General features: G+C 45.5%; 1 protein-coding gene across 1 annotated transcript in view; it reads left to right on the top strand.

Moving 5' to 3' along the window:
- PDZD2 (PDZ domain containing 2) overlaps positions 1–17,646 on the top strand; it is a 149,335-nt gene that overhangs the window by 24,904 nt on the left and 106,785 nt on the right. The window lies entirely within an intron of this gene.

Genomic DNA, 17,646 nt, shown 5'->3' with positions numbered 1-17,646 from the left:
TCCAAGCCGGGCCGGGGGGCTCCTGGCTCGGGGCTGGGCAGAAACTTTAGTTACGGTCTGGCATGAGGGTACGCTTTCCCGTGGGGACAGGACTCCATCCAAAACCACTGAACGGTTCGCTTGGAGAAAACCTGTACAACTCAAGTCACAAAACGCTTTCCTGTGGGACACACGAATACCAGATTTTTAAAATGAAAGCGCTGCTTCAGCCTTGCAGAGGAGCTTTGCTTGGCAAGCTTGCGTACTGAAGGCTTTTAATAAAGAAAATATATTGTCTTCCAACTGGATGCAAAAAATAGAGCTGAATTATCACTTCCTAAATCTGTCATGATTTCTGGCTTTCAGTTAGGAGAGATTTTGGTGGCATTGAAGTGCCACAGCCATCATGTTCTCTAAATATCTCCTAATCCTCAAGCAAACAAAAGTCTGTTGGTGTTTAGTGGGTTTTGTGCATGTAGGGCATAGGCGTACTTCATTCTTCTTTCATATTTATGTTGATACAAATTCAATGATTCTGCTCAGCCCTGTGTTTTGGCAGGGTCCTCTCTTGCAGCGGAACTGGGGGGACCTTCTAAATGAAGCTAACAAGTAAAATATGCTTTGAAATGGAGTGCAGATGGGAAGCGTCGTAAGTATTGTGTTGCACAACAGTGCGCTCTCTGTGTGTGCCGTTCGGCTCACAAAACTCTAGGCTTTATGAATGCACCCACAATCTGACCTGGGCCCTGCGCTGTTCAGAAATATCATACATTAATGTCTGCAACAGCAGCAGTTCTGATGAGAAGGGTTAATTCAGCTCTCTCCTGACAGTACTTTTGATGCCTGACACCTCTGGTCAGCACGTTTGTTAGAAATGTGTATGTGTCCTAAGTTTGTAATGTCAAAATATTCTCAAATTGTTGAATAAGAAGAGGAACTGGTGTTTGCTGGCTCAGGTGGGTGCTGGCTTAACTTTCCTAGAGCTGTTCCGTGAGACATGCAGCTGGCTCTTGCATCCTAAAGCATTATTGTGGATTGCCATTTCATACTGACTGATAGTAATAGACTGATGGTAGCACCCTTGACAGCAGAAATTGAGGTTCTCCACCCCGATTTCTTTACCCCCACATCTCACCCTTTCTTCATAGTAGGGAGTGTCTCTTTGGCTCCATCTCCTGGCTCAAAGAGAGGATCCCCCTTCGTGGAGGAGGTGTGGAGTGATGGGAAGCCTCCGGGTGGTATTGGTAAAAGGTGGGTGAGAAAGATGATGAAGGCTTCTGCTTGGACTTGAAGTGTGATCTTGGGATCTGTTACAGCGGGGTACCTCCAGCCTTAGTTTGCGGCTTTCCAACTGCAGTGGGAATTAGGTCCTCACTTTTTTTCATGGGAAGAGAGCGTGTCTCTTATGTTACTTTTTTGTATGTCTTGGAAAGATTTTTGACGTAGCGACTAAATATTATCATGGTATTTAGAAAATCGTAATTTAGTGTTTCATTTCACGCATGGATCTGCTGGAAGGGTTAGTCATCTCGCCTGATATATCTTCGTGTGTGATCTTTTGGTGGAAATGTGTTAATGATATATCCTTTATGTCATGATTTTTCTTCATGGTCAGGAAAGTGTGTTGCCTGCAAATTATTAATCCACTTAAAACAGAAAACCTGTGGCAGTGTGGAAGGATCTTCCTGTGATGTAGCCCATGTATTACTATGCATGGACTTTTGAGTGTGAGCAGAGAGAATCCAATTGTGCAAGCACAGTGGGATGGTAGGATCCTTCCTTTGTGGAGGATCTTCTGTATGTCCTGTCTTTACTGGAGAACAACTTTCTTCAAGTGCGAAAGACAGGAGGAAAAGAGCCTTAACCAGTCTGTAGAACCAGGGTACCTGTCCTACCTGTGACAGCCAGACTCCTGTATCTATCCACTGTACCCTAAGGTGAGAGGAGAAGGTGGCAGACTGTTCTGACAGTGATCATCAGTCCTTGAGATGCTGTGGGGGGGAGCAGAGCAATAAGGTACAACTCTCTGAAGCTGGTATGTGAAATTGCAAAGATGTCTTTTGTTCCTATATAGATGTCTGGTGTATTCCAGCAAATGCCAAACAGGCCTACGTATGTCAGTGCCATTTAATGCTTCATTACTATTGTTTAAAGTATGATAAATCATTGTTGTGGTTTAACCCGGCAGGCAGCTAAACACCACACAGCCATTCTCTCGTTCCCTTCCCTCCCTCCCCAGTGGGATGGGAGAGAGAATCGGAAAAAAAGGTAAAACTTGTGGGTTGAGATAAAGAAAATTTAATAGGGCAGAAAAGAAAGGAAAAATAGTGATCAAAGAATATACAAAACAAGTGACGCACGATGCGGTTGCTGACCACCCGCTGACCGATGCCCAGCCTGTCCCCGAGCAGCAATCCCTCTCCTCCAGCCATCCCCCCCCAGTTTATATACTGAGTATGACTTCATATTGGAGACATCGTTTAGTAGTGGACAGGTACATTTGGACTCAATGATCTTAAAGGTCTTTTCCAACCAAATGATTCTATGATTCTATGATACGGTATGGAATGGCCCTTGGGCCAGCTGGGGTCAGCTGTCCTGGCCGTGCCCCCTCCCAGCTCCTTGTGCACCTTGTGCACCTGGCAGACCTGAAAAGCCCTTGACTGGTGTAAGCCCTGCTCAGCAACAACTAAAACATCAGTGTGTTATCAGCATTCTTCTCATACTAAATCCAAAACACAGCGCTGGGCAAAGACAGCAGGGTGTGGTGTGGGTGCTACATATTTTTTTTTTTTATTTATTTGTGTGGCATTCTTGGTCAAAGTGGATATAGCCCTCCCTGTAGACATTAGTTTTTTTGCCCTAGTGCAGAGTGTCCCCTGTTTGCATGCAGGGATGTTCCTCCTTACACAAGCAGTTGGGCAGCAGAGGATCCCTGGGAAGAGGAGAGCCTCTGGTGGGCTGTGGTGCCCCAGGACTTCTCTCCGGTCATCCAGAGCCTCACCCTTGAGGCTGAACATTGGTGAGTCTCTGAAAGCATGTTATGTCCACAGAGTCCACTGTAGAGGAAGAAAAGATGCTTCTCAGCAGATTTCCTCTATATATCTTCTGAAGTCTGCGCCTAGCTTTCTACCATGCTTTGTGCCTGCTACGACTGCAGAGCCACCACCACCAGCCCTTCAAGGCTGAGCTGAATTATTTTCTTACATTCACCAAGAGACGCATCAGCTACAAGAGATTCCAGCTGCAGAACGTGTGTGTGCAGCATGTCTTGTTCAGATGTTATTTCCTTAATAAAACTGCTCGTTCAGCGTAAAGAGTTGTTGGCTGGTTTGGTTGTTGGGGTTTTTTCCCCTCCCTCCTTGTAGCCCTGGGATACAACAGTCATGTTGTGTTCCCTTTGGCTTGTTTTGCAAGTGAATTTAAGATACAGTCCATAGTCCTGGTAGGGCTGTGATTGCAGAGAACTTGAGGCGGTAGCCTGTTTGACACATGTGGGTAGGAATGGATGTTTTTGTGGGTCCTGTGTCTTCGCGAAGGACAGCAGAAAGGCAGCAACCCTTGAAGAACGCTTCACAGGATTTAACTGGGGAGCTGCCTGCAGCCAGCCTCATGAAAATGCTGTCTGCGAGGACTCTACTGAAGTCCGAGTCACCCAAATATGCACCAACTTCAACACACAAACTCATGCACGCATGCTTTCATTTGCTGTAGGCTGAAACACACTTCTTCAGAGTCCTGTCACTATTCTTCTTCCCCTGTTCTTCCTCCTCCTCCAGACCTTGCTCCGTGGTAGCTGTTGCTCCAGCAAAGAAGTTCAGTTCACAGCGAAGCCTGCGCTGCCTGCGAGGTGGTGCTCAACCTGTGGAGCAGGATTCGGTACCTCTGCTCTACCTGATGGACGGGAAACATTTTGCTCGTCTTATGAATGCCGTCCCTTCTGGAGTAAATGCACTCAGTGTTTTGCTAGGCTAAAGACTTGTAACAGCCAGAGACTGCTAATGAGGAATAATGCATTCAGTTAAAATACACAGTGGAATTCCATTATTGTAGGCCAAAATGTAGTAAATGAGTGAGAGCTTAACCCAGGATTCAGGGAAGATGTTGCCATTTCTGCACAGTGCTCCGTGAATATTGACAGTGTTGAGTGAATGAAGTCAGTTGTCACTTGAGGCAAAAGCTGGCACAGGTCCTGGTTGATATGCCACAGTCGAAGAGAACTGAGGTGCATGGAAACACTTTGGCTTCAGGACCCAACCTCAGTCCGCCTGGTGTCCCAGAGGTGCATCTCCAGGGCTTCTGGTTGTGGGAAGGTGGTTGTAGTGCTCTGGGTTGTCTCAGTGCAGGGCCAGCTCAGGTCCAGTAGATCCCTAGAACATTAGGAGGAAGCAGATCCCTAGAACATTAGAAGAACGTGGCTCTGTTGCTCCTAGACCTGCAAGGGATGCAGTGTGGCTGTGTTTGCTTAGCTCTGTGCTAGAGTGAGCTGGCCCAGACATGCTGGCTTTGGGGCATGTCATACCCATGCCACGTTTTAATAATTCATATATAACTTTCCTCCTGACAATGGGTGATGGACTAAATCTAATTTTATGTAAATCTAATGTAAATCTGAAACATAAGTTGAACATTGCAAGGGTAAGGCTGTTTGCATAGCTGCCAGCACTGCTTTCTGGAGATTTAGGTTTGTGTTGGCATAGTTCACTTTGTTTGTCCCACAGCATCTCAAGCACTTCCTACAGCACGGAGAAGCTCTTGGCTCCAGATGAATTCTCCTGGAGTTGAAGATTTGCAGTAACTTGCAGAATTTGACCTTCTGTCTCAAGAAAGAGACACGGCTTCCAAGTACTACTGTGAGTATGTACAAAATAGACAGGGAATGTAGCCGTAAATCCCTGCAGCTGCTGGTGAGCTGGGAGAGCAGCAGAGCAGCATCGATGTTGCTGACACAGGAGTTGCAGAGAGGAGCAGGAATCTCATCCTACTGAACAGGAAGGAAACACATTTTCAAGTTCTTGCCCGTAATCCAGGATGGTCAAGAATGCCGTGCTGGGGTCAAACTTCTGTGCTGGTTGTTCACAGATGATCTTGCAGTCTGAGGAGGGAGTAACGATACCAGGCGAAAGATCTTTGTCCTATGGCTTTGAACACTGACCTTCCTCTTTTGGGGACAGGATGTTTTGCGATGTGGGCTGATCCAGTTATAGCTGTTGTGCTCTTCTAGGTCAAAGCTGAAAGAGCAGAGGGGAGGAAGATGCAGCAGCCAAAGCAAAAAGTTATGGAGATCCTTAAACACGCTGACATGTAGGAAACAGCTTTTAAAAGAGCTGTTTAAAATATGAATGAGCGTGAGATGTAAATGACTTGCTAAGAGGCCAGCTTCCAGAGACAGGATAACCATAGGGGACTGCTTGGCTTGTATTGGATATTCGTCCGACTGGCTGAAGTTTCTGGCTCTTTCCCAGATTCTTTAATGTGAAAATATTTATTGAAAGTGACTTCTTGATTCTGTGGGTCTTGACCGGTGACCTAGGGATAAGTGTGATTTGCTGAGCTGATACTCATGCCTTTTTGGGTTTGAGTACAGAATGGATTTGTTTGTTGACTAAGTGGCATCTCCGGTGTAAATTCTCCATTGCTTGGTTGATGATGAGCCAACTGATAAGAGATTGGGGAAACTTGCTTTCTTCCGTAAAGGGAAGTTATTTCTTGTAGATCTCCTGGGAAGAAGGCTGCAAAGGATGTAGAAATTCTTTCTGTGTGAAGTCACCTCAGCTTTTTCATGTTTGTCATGAGATAAGGGTGAAAAAAAATTAAATGGTTTTGATAGGAACTGCCAGGCACCACCTGCCTAACAAGACCCAACTGTGATGCAAGAGATCTTGAGGACTTAAAACTGCTGCCTTGCTGTATTCGCCATGATGGCATCTGAATAGCAGGGTAGGGAAGAAAGAGTGGGAAGGGGTGCATGGATGGGATGCTGCTTTAGGGAGGTGGATGCATCTGTGAGAGACAGCAAAGGAAAAACTCTGCAAAGTGCCTGCTGGAAGGGCAAGTGAGCCGAGGTAGTTGGGTTGGACTTAAATGAAACTATTTGTGATTTACACCCATCTACAGGAATGTGGCTGTTCTCTCCTAGCTGTAGGCTCCGTTTTAAACTTTGGATAAAGGCAGACAGCTCTCATGTCTTCTCAAGTCCAGCTGCTGCAATCCTTTTAAAGTGTTGCTTTCACTTAAAAACCATGAAGCGCCTTCCAGTGCAGCTTCTAAAGCAGGAGTTTAGACCGGCCAAGATGGTTTCTGAAGTTATCCTCCAGGGAAGAAACTTCTAAAGAAGCCGCCACTCAGCCACGGTGCTTGAGCAGCCTTCCAGAAACAGCTGTTGGGGATGCAGAAAGCTGAACTGGAATCTGGTTCATGGCTGAAAAGTTAGTTTTGCCATTAAAACTAAAATTTAAGAGTGTCAAGCTGCCTGCAAAGCGCAGCAGCTGGCTTGAGCAGCCAGGGCACTCCTGGAGGAACAGGGAAAAATACGTTTTATATTGCCTTTCATAGGCTCAGCTGCCCTTTAAAAACAAACGCAAAGTCGGCCAAAGGCAGTTGTTTGCGTTGCAGGTGAATGGCAAGAGAGCGCTTGGGGTATGCGGGGACCTATGCTGGTAGTTTTAAGGACACTTCACAGAACTGCTTACAAATTAATTCACATCTCAAAAGCTGTAATATAAGAGCAGTTTCCACTATGCAATCCCATTGCTTAGCAAAGCCTCCTGCCAGTGCTTAGTTAAGAGTAGGAAATCGTTATCTTTGGTGTTGCAATGAAAACTTTATGAATTCTACCTAATGAAGAGGGTGTCGGGTGTACTAGTACCAAAGTTGCAGCAAAGTGAAAGCAACAGATCATGGTCAAGGAATAGAGGGAAACTGAGCATTTCTGTTTCTATAAACTGTTGACTAATGACTCCTTTTCTTCTCATGGCTACAGAGTTTACATCTTGCCTAATGGCCTAAAAATACTGTAAAATTTGCTGTAAGGTTTGAAGCTTGAGTGGAGTACAGCGACTGCAAAAGAATGTTTGTGTGAAGCCCCTCTGTGGGCAAAATGATTGGTGTGTGTGGGGAAAAAACCCTGGAACGAGCTTGAAGAAAAGCTTGTAGGGATTGTTCTCCTTCCTTGCACATACGCTGGATTAGTAGCAGCACGGGCATCATTTGGACTCTAGCTTCTCTTTATCCTGCTACACAGGCATTTTAAGCCTTTGCTGTTGAGGTGGTACAGCCATAGGTCTCTACTGCAATATCTGGAAAAGGTATTCGTATATAAATATCTGAGCGAGATGGTTTTGTGTTGTGTGGTTTTCCAGGCACCCTCTGCCTAATCCCACTTCTGATGCACTTGTCTCACACTCGCCCAACTGTCTGCAGAAACACCGTCTTGATGGGTCATGTCAAAAGCATCAGTCGTGGGTTTTCATAGTGATTGACATTAATTAGCCTCTGTGTTTTCCTTCTCTCCCTCCCCATCCCCTTTTTAACTTCATGTTTTTCCTTGGAAGCAGAGATTAATTTGGAGTAGCAGGATTGTAAACTGCACTTGTTTGAACCTGCCTGCACTGTTAATTTTATTGGGCAATGTTGGGGAATAGTGGGGGAATTCAGCCATGATAGCGAATTCCTTGCTATCACAGTGATGGTTTCTAAAGCCTTCAGCTGTAACTCTCCTCTCCGAAGCATCACCTTCTCCTTTCCCTTAGCAGCATTTCTCTTCTACCCCCAGTCATTTACAGTGAACTACTGTGCCCTTCACCAGCCTCCCTTCATTATCTTCCTTGGACTTGATCTGGGCATAACCTCAGGTTTTCCGGGGAAAAGCCATCCCCTTCTCTCTATGAAGTGACATGGGAAGCCTATCCGTATCCAAAGTGGCTTTTACTGTATATCAGCAGTATGTGTTGGGGCTCTCCATACACGTAAAGGCCATGTCCCTCTGGTGACAGCATGAGAGCTGGTCACAGGTGAGGGAAGGTCTGGGAGGTTCTGGGATCATGGTGCAGCTCCTGCACCTTGGTTGGTGGACTCATTGGGCTGTATATGGTGAGGAGGTGTGTTACCAGGACCAGCTTCGGACCTCCTGCATGGTTGGCCTTGTTTGGGGCTATCATCTCAGGCAACTGTGCTGTAGATTTTCATGCACTTAACAATCAGCCTCCTGCCTAATTTTCTTCTTTTGGCAAGCTCAGCTCAAGCAGTATTATTTTGGTGGATATAAGCCTCCCTTCAAGTTCCAGCCTAAACCTCCTTATGGCTGGTTCATGCTGCTTTATCTTTCCTTCTCCCCTCCAAAGAGAGCCTTTGTTTTGCTCCAGTAGCAAAGCCAACATCTTTTTGTCTCATGAGAGAGGTCATCCTGCTGACCTTTTCTTGCACTATTCCAGTTTCACTTAACCTTTCTTGAACTCGGTAACCTGAAATTGCACGTTGTTCCAGCTGAGACCTTACTCGTGTCTTCTATGTTTTCCCATTCCTCACTGAGACCTAGGGCAACATCTGGCTTTTTTACACTCCTGCCATGAGCCACTAAACCACCAAAGTCTTTCTATATCACTTCCAACTGTTGAGCTCCCAAGCTGCAGAACATATTTCTTTAATCCCAAAGTGCACGACTGCGCTTGGCTTTATTACAAGCTGTACCTCCTGTCCGTTGTTTTAGTCCTCACATGTTCGGAATAAACTTCTGCCCATCCTCTGAGTTGACAGGCCTTCCCAGCTATCTGTGGTCTGCAGATTCCATTTGCGCTCCCCTACTTTCCCTATCAAGGGAATTAGTGGAATTGCTAGATAAGACTGTCCCAAGGCAGATCTTTTAGGAAATCTGTTTATAGTTTGTCTTTCTCACCAGAATTTCAACATCTGCACAAGCTGCTCTTCTTCTGGCTTTTGGGAGGTGGAGCTTGGTTTGGCTCTAACGTCTGTCCTAAATAGTAAACAGGATGGATCGTGGAGCTGGGCTGGTGGGTGATCCGCATGCAGGCAGGCACTGCGTGTGCAGGGTATTGGCAACAAGCATACGTGTGTCAGAGCCGTGATGCTAAGTATTTCTTCTTGGAGGGTGAAAAATGGCTTTGTATTCTGTTCTGTTATTATCAACACTTAACAGTTCCTGAAGAAGGTTTTTGTTCATTTGAAAAAAAAAAATAATTATGGAAAAATTATAGATACATGAAAATGGTGATTTGAATGTAAAGTGAGGACAGCATTTTTAATTGATACTCTTTTAGCTGTAGGAATGACTGGACCCAAAAAATATAAATTCTGTCAGCTTTAAGCATTACTGAAATAGTATTGTCACCATCTCACTTGCTTATCTGAGTGTGTTATCTGGCAGAAATGGTCTTGAAAACCGTCATCTGTGTCCTCCTCTGTGGCTAGAGCCAAAAGACCAGAATAAATCATCTCTGTGGGCCTCATCCAAGCCCAGTTCCAGTTGGGAGAAGAGTACCATGGTCTGCCAGAGCTTTGAGCAAGCAGTGCAGCCCTTTCTAAAACCAGCAAATACACCAAGTGGGTCATTAAAAAAAAAAAAGGCTAAATTTTGAAGCACACATTGTATATGCCTAAAATGGCCAATAATCTGAATTATTAATGGAGAAAGCGACAGATCTAGGGCATTAGCTTTATACGTTTCATGAACACACATCTGTGTATCAGAGAGAGAAGGCTGTACTTGTATGATCTTCACTAAAATCAGTGTTTGAGGGAGGCAAAGTGCTCCAAATCCACTCTTAACTGCCATGCTTCCTTTGTTCAGTAGCTTTAAAGCTCACCTGGAGAATTGTAGCAGGTAAAACAAGCAAACAAGCAATTCCTGATGGCTCAGTGGGAGAGTAGAAACGCGGTGGCATGTGTGAGATGTTCAGCTGAGGCAGTGAGAGTCCAGGCTACGCTGCTTTGAAAATGAACAGCATTTGCTGTCCAGCCACAAAAAAGTCTGCATGTGATAATTTGCTGTGTGCACCTACTTGAGGACGCAATTTGGCGTTTTGTCCTTGTATTACTATGTGGAGGAGGAGTCTGTATTCAACAGTTTTTTTTTCTGTTAAAAAATGATCTAAAGGTAGTATGTTTTTTTTTTAAATGCCTGGAATGTGCTCCCTGCTGCTGAACTGTACGACTTTGCGCATTGGGATGCCAATGTCGTGTTCACAGAGTCTCTGTTAAAGTCATGGAAAAGCCGTGTTACTGGGTCGTTACTATTCAGCCATGTGTGTATCAGTCTTTCAGTGTATGGTTTTCTTTTTTATTGTAACAGCTCTTGGATCTGTAGAAGCTGATCTATTTAAGTCTCATGGTAGAAGGTTTTTATCACTTACTTAAAAATTTTTTTCTGCTTGAAGTCCAATTACATTCCACAAAGGTGTGGAAAGCCCCAGTTTCACCAAGGGTTATTTAAGGGAATGTTTGTACTTTGGGTGGCCAGCATAAGAACATTTGAGCCACAGCCTTAGGTCTGCTGAACCGTGAAGCTTGTGCAAAAAATCCGTCCCAAGCAGCGAGCCAGTTTTTGTCCTGCCGCCTGGATGCAGCTGGGGTGTAAATGGCAATGGGAAGAGGAAAGGCTCGGTGGGGGTGTGATTGCACCAGTCTGTGTGAGACCTCTGGCATTGTCCTCATTTTTGGTTCTGGTGCTTTCTCCTATCCATTGGAGCAGATTTTCAAGACCTCGCTACCACAGCTGTGGCGTTGCGTGGGCTGCATAGTTGCATACCAGCCAGGGAATGTTAAGCGGAGTTATAATGGATTCTTATTTTGACCCCGTGATTTAAAACAAACTCTCTAACATGTGGTTGTGGCTCGCGTGTTGTCACTTTACAGCACTTGCAATTTCAAAACAGATGACTGAAATCGCAGTGGTTTTTAAAAGCACACTTGCTTTCTCCCTGAGGTCTTCCTCCTCGTGACATGGTTCCCTTCCCTGGTGCCTCCAGTCCTGCAGGGACCCAGATGGTCTCTCTGCACATGTGGTGCCTCTGTTGCCCAAGAGTCTCTGCTACAGAGCTCCTGCTCAAGGATCAAGTATTTCGAACGTTTACATTTTTGCAAATGAGTTCCCCGTGTCACTTAGCTGGAGCTTGGGTGAGGTTAACGGTCCCATTGCAGCACATGGGGAAGAGGTGGAAAAGCTGAAGGTGAGCAGTGGAAACATCAAATTCGTCTTAACATGCTAAGATTTATAGTGTTCGCTGCCTTGTATCTTAGCCTCATTTGAAGTACACACGCAGGCATGGCATGTTGATACAAAGCATGCCAAATCTCCATCACTGAATTTGTGGGTGAAACACAGGGCCAAAGTCCTGTTCTTAGCTCCCATATAGGATTTTCCTTTAATAAGGATGGTGGAGCAATGGCTTATCGGGACTTTGGGGCCAGATCCTCTCCTAGAATAAATAAATCTAAGCTCATTTACAACAATTGAGCATTAATCTCTATAAGACTTTTCTGAAGATACCTTGCAGTGAATGTAACGAGGAAGAGAGCTCATTATTTTCCAGGAGAAGTGACAGATGAGAGCGCATTTCCACTGCGCAATTACCATCGCTCTTTCTTTTTAATCACATCACTGAAAACGTCTAGTGGCCACTGCAATGGCAGTATTTGTGAATGGAAGCGTGATGTATTCAAAACAGTGTGAGTCCAGCAGTTTTTCTTTCTTACAGTAAATCTTGCCAAATAGCTCATTTTCAAAGATCAGGCTCTTGAAGCACAGAACTGAGGGTGTGATTGGCTGGAGGACATTCACGGCTCAGTAATGAAACACTGATGTATAAAATGATAATTGATCCCGGGAGCGCTGCAAGCGCTCAGCCAGATCACATTGTGTGCAGATTCCAGTGTGGCAGCGGAAACTATACAAATGTTGGCACAGAGGGTTAAATGTGAGATTAACTAACTGCATTCTGCAGAGGTGGTACTAAAATGAAATAGGCTACGTTCAAAATTTTGGGGGTGGTTCACTGGAGAAGTGGTTTTCCATGCAGGTCTAACCTCTATGCATTTGTTTCACAGATGCAGCTAGAGGTAGTTTCTTCCTTAGAAAGGACTGCTGCTATTTATCGATAAATCCAAGCCTCATCAGTCACAAAAAAGTCACTTTGGAAGCTAATGGTATTTTTTTACGCACCTATAGATGTTATGTTAGTTGTGCAGACCTTTTTAAGTATATTGCTTTCTGAGGAAAACTTTGTGTGTGTGTCAAAAAGGCTGCTGCAGCACCGCAGCTCCAAAATAATAATAAAAATAATTACCACCCTGCTGCTGTTTTTAGACACTTGCTTTTGGCCTATATGACTCCTCTCTCCATGAAGTCCTAACAGAGCTGGTTCTGTGTGGGTAGTTAAGCAAGCAAGATGCAGCAGTTGTGGCGGTAGATTTCGTGCCCCTAAGTACACTGGGGGACTGTGCTGGAGCTCTTCTGTGTTCTGATCTGCCTGGAGTAACGGTGGCTCTCTGTCCCCATGGGCTGCTGTAACTGCAGGTTCGGGGCTTCCCATGTTTGTTGGCTCCTTTGGAGACTATCCAGAGCCCTTTCTACTGCACTGAGGGTGGGAGGGTCCCTTGAAAAGACTCTCTTCCTTTTTTTTTTTGAGGGGGATAGCATATGTGAGGTTTACATGGACTCATCTAAACACTGCATGTCAATCCTAATGGAGAGGCTGTACAAGAGTGTGCTCACCTCAGACTGGACCCCACCATACATCTGCTGTGTACCCGATTCAGTGTGTGGGTTCAATGGTGCTTACAAAATAGTTCTTCAGCTCTTCTAAGGCAGTAAAATCACCAGTGTGGGCAGCACAAACATCCTTCATCAAAAACTTGGAGAAGTTGAAGCTAGGGTAGTAGACAGCCCCTGCTGCAGGAGGAGGCAGTGTGCCTGGAGCAATTAGCTAAGCAGCTAATCTTTGCTCCACTAATTATCTGTGCCACTCTGTAGAAAACAAAACAGAGCAAAACTGTCTTTGCCTGCAGAGTGTTTAACTGACAGCAGTCTCCTTGTAATGGTCATTTTGGAAAATGGGCAGGTAAATTGGTCTGTGTTTAGGGGGGTTCAACTCCCAGAAAATGGACCTGTTGGAGTGGGTCCAGAGGAGGGCCACAAAAATGTTCCAAGGGCTGGAGCCCCTCTTGTATGAGGACAGACTGAGAGAGTTGGGCTTGTTCAGCCTGGAGAAGACAAGGCTGCAGGGAGACCTGATTGCGGCCTTTCAGTACTTAAAGGGGGCCTATAGGAAAGATGGGGAAAATCTTTTTAGAAGGGCCAGCTGTGACAAGACAAGGGGTAATGGTTTTAAACTGAAACAGGGTAGGTTTAGACTAGATCTAAGGAAGAAATTCTTTACAGTGAGGGTGGTGAAACACTGGAACAGGTTGCCCAGAGAGGTGGTGGAGGCCCCATCCCTGGGAACATTCAAGAGCAGGTTGGTCAGGGCTCTGAGCAACCTGATCTGGTTAACGGTGTCCTTGCTCCCTGCAGGGAGGTTGGGCTGGATGATGTCTAAAGGTCCCTTCCAACTCAAAACATTCTATGATTCTATAAAAATGGAGGTGTCAGTCCTGCTCCCCACCAACCAGGGTCATGTTATTGCCAGTTGGGCGGTAGAAATTCCTGATGGAAGAAGTGACAGGCCATTTTCCAAGCTGCTGGGTAGTCTCTGAGATGTGCTGCAGGATCTTCTTCTCTTGATTTCTTTCAACAATTGCCTATTGTGTCTGAAAACAATTGCTCAGTTCTTCATCTTAACCATGGCAGGACTGTAAATTAGGCTACTTTTTTCTTTTTTATTTTCTGCACTGCTGAATCTTACATCTGGTGGAAGTTGGTAGTTCTGCCTCCCCTGCTGGAGCTGAGATCCTGCACTTGCATCTGTGTTGGGTTTGGGAAATGTGGTGATCGGTCTGGGAGGCTGGGTGTTGGGGCAGTGGGGGCACGATGGGGTGGCATGAACACGCTTGTCCGCTCGCTCAAGATCCAGCAAACTCTAGTGGCCCAGGATGACAGTGAGGACACCAAGTCTTTGTGCACTTTGGCTTGTGCTTGCTATAGTTTGCACCTACCTGCAGACATCTTGTGGAATTACATGCTGGTGCTGCTGTGGAGCGCGTGTCTATCCGCCATGTAACACAACCCACAAATAATAGCATCCTGAGCTCCAGTCAGTTCAGGCAATAACAGTTATACGCTGCTGCAAAGCTTCACGGCGGTCTGAGTGTTGCTTGTGTTATTTTAGCCTAACCTCACAGGGAAACGGGGGTTTTAAATACGCTGCAAGTACCGCCAGTGTCCTGTGAAGCAGTTTAATAATTGATAGTTATGAGCACAATTGGAAGCACAATTGTTACCGTAAGTGCTGTAGATCTTCAGTTAATCAGCATGCCTTCAGCGAGCCCTGGAAGCATGCGTGCAGAGCGGGTGATGACGCAAATTAAAATACCGCTTTCGAAGGCAGGTGGGGATGCAGAGGCGCAGCTGGGTGGGTTGGTAGGGATCTCCCTGGTTTCCAGGCTGCTGGAGTTGAGAGAGGATTGCCACCTCTGTTAAAAAATGCAAATGGCAAGAAATATTTGTTTTGGTTTGATTCATAATCCCCCTGTATTTTTCATTGCAGCTGTAGACTGTGGGGTTTTGCGTTACTTGGTTTGGACAAGAGTTCGCCAGATGAGTGTCTCGCTGGCTCTCCCTTCCCCATTCTGCCTCACTACTTTGCACTGTTTGCATTATAAACATCCCAGGATGATGTTTAAATCCAAATAAACAGAGTTGTCATGGCAATTAAAAGAAAATTGGGGAAGTGCTTTTGTTGTTCTTTTATAATGCCTTGTACAATCCCATGTTTATAGAAACTTCAACTATGGGTGGGATAATATAATTTTTTTTTAGAAGAAATAATGAAGTCTGAGTTTGGTGGATAACCACCTAGTGATGATAGAGTAAAATCAATGCAGCGGAAAGGAGACAGCCTAGGAGGTTCCTGGAGTGTGTGGAAGACAACTTCCTGACACAATTGGTGAGTGAACCAACAATGGAAGGTGCCCTGCTGGACCAGTTGTTTGTGAACCTTGTGGGTGATGTGATGGTTGGAGGACACCTGGAGCACAGCGATCATGAAATGGTAGAATTCTCAATACATGGAGAAGTAAGTAGGGGGGGGACAGCAGAACTGCTACCTTGGACTTTGGGAGGGCAGACTTCAGATTGTTCAGAAGGATCCAGGGAACTACAGGGTTGCCAGTCTGACCTCTGTGCCAGGGAAGGATGTGGAGCAGATCAACTTGAGTGCCATCAGACAGTACATCCAGGACAAACAGAAGACCAGGCCCAGTCAGCATGGGTTTATGAAAGGCAGGTCCTGCTTGACTAACCTGATCTCCTCCTATCACAGGGTGACCTGCTTAGTGGATGAGAGACGAGAGGATGTAGCGTATCTGGACTTTAGTAAAGCCTTTGACACTGTCTCCCACAGCATTCTCCTGGAGAAACTGGCTGCCCATGGCCTGGGCAGGCGGACTCTGTGCTGGGTAAAGAACTGGCTGCATGGCCGGGCCCAAAGGGTGGTGGTGAATGGAGTTAAATCCACCTGGCGGCCAGTCACAAGTGGTGTCCCCCAGGGCTCAGTACCGGGACCAGTTCTGTTTAGCATCTTTATCAGTGACCTGGATGAGGGGATTGAGTGCACCCTCAGTCAGGTTGCAGATGACACTAAGCTGGGTGGGAGCGTGGATCTGCTTGAAGGTGGTAGGGAGGCTCTGCAGGGGGACCTGGCCAGGCTGGATTGATGGGCTGAGGCCCAACTGTAGAAGCTTCAACAAGGCCAAGTGCCACGTCCTGCATTTGGGTCACAACAACCCCATGCAATGCTACAGGCTTGGGGAAGGGTGGCTGGAAAGCTGCCTGATGGAAAAGGATCTGGGGGTGTTGGCTGACACCTGGCTGAATATGAGCCATCAGTGTGCCCAGGTGGGCTGGAGCGTGTCCAGAGAAGGGCAACGAAGCTGGTGAGGGTTCTGGAGTCCAAGGCTGCTGGGGAGCGGCTGAGGGGGCTAGGGTTGTTCAGCCTGGAGAAGAGGAGGCTGAGGGGAGACCTTATTGCCCTCTACAACTGCCTGACAGGAGGGGGGAGCCAGGTGGGGGTCGGGCTCTTCTCCCAAGTAACAAGTGACAGGACGAGAGGAAATGGTCTGAAGTTGCGCCACGGCAGGTTTAGGTTGGACATCAGGAAAAATTTCTCCAAAAGGGTTGTCAAGCATTGGAATGGGCTGCCCAGGGAAGTGGTGGAGTCCCCATCCCTGGAGGTATTCAAAAGATGGGTAGACAAGGTGCTTAGGGACATGGTTTAGTGATGGATGAGTATGGTTGGGCTTGATGGTCTTACAGGTCTTTTCCAGCCAAATGATTCTGTGTGTCCATGATTGCACCTCATACTTGCAGCCTTTTGATACCTTGCAGCCTCTGAGAGTTCCTCCCTTTCCTCCCGTCTGTGCCACTTGCCATGTGATTTGTGGTGGGTGGCTTCTGGTCTCTCTGATTGCCACTCAGTAAATGAGCAAAGAGTTGCTGTTTTCTTCTCCTGACAGCACCGTGGCCATTACCAGCTGACAGATGCTTGTGAAGTTAGGTCAGTGGTGCTCCACTGCCAGATGATTGTAGTTAAAAAAATATTTATAACTGGATAAAGCTTTTTTTTTTATTTTTTATTCTTTGGGTATTGATTGATTGACTTTTAGCTGAAGCCAGTACATTTTTTGGACAGATGAAAACCAGATTTTTTGTGAGAATTCTTCTTCTGTCTGTTTGATTTAAGAATGCTTTTAATACTTGGCTCAAAGGAATTTAATCTTTTTTTTTTCTTCAGAAGATGATCATTTTATAGCATGTTGTACATTAAAGTTAATACAGGTATTCAGAGTGTATGAAAGGTTTTCTTATATAAATTTTTAACACAAAAATACCTTGCATGCCAACAATGCTATCAGCTCATTCTCTCCGTTTACTTTGTTCTCAGATCATTTCAGTTCTTTAATCTTTTACAGACAGACTTTCTTAAAAGCAGGATTGTAACTCTATGGTTTATATTATAGTTCTATTTTCTTGAGCAAATCCTATCTCACCACAAGGACATTAAATATAAACTGGGCAAATGTGAAGTATAATAAGTAATTAATGACAACTGTTTTAGCACAGACATCATAGAAATAAGGTGTGTATTTTAGAGTCTCCTAAAATGTGAACACAGGCTACTTGCTGAAAGTATTGGAAGGATTTGGATATGAAGGGGAGAAACACTAAATATGCAGCTAAATTGGGGAAAATAGAAAATAAGAAAAGGTGTGGTCATCATCATCTGTTAGCAGTACACCTCCGTGGGGATAATCAGGGTCTTAATGCAGAAGTGTTGTCTGGGAGGCAAAAGGTCAGACTAGATAATTGCAGTGGTCTCTGGCTTAAAAGCTATGAATTGGTTAGTGCCAGCCATATTACTTCCAGCAGCATAGGACACAAAATGTGGAAAGTCCTTATTCTGAAGAGTTTGCAATCCAAACAAGATAGATACAGAGTAAACAGGATGCGCTGGAGAACTCCAGAGAGGAAATGACTGGGATGTGGTTGTTTGTGAAAGT

The sequence above is a fragment of the Egretta garzetta genome, unplaced genomic scaffold (genome assembly GCF_000687185.1).
Source record: "Egretta garzetta isolate BGI_Z169 unplaced genomic scaffold, ASM68718v1 scaffold59, whole genome shotgun sequence".
Classification (NCBI taxonomy): domain Eukaryota; kingdom Metazoa; phylum Chordata; class Aves; order Pelecaniformes; family Ardeidae; genus Egretta; species Egretta garzetta.
The sequence above is the reverse complement of the archived record's forward strand: the minus strand, read 5'-3'. Positions and strand labels throughout refer to the sequence as shown.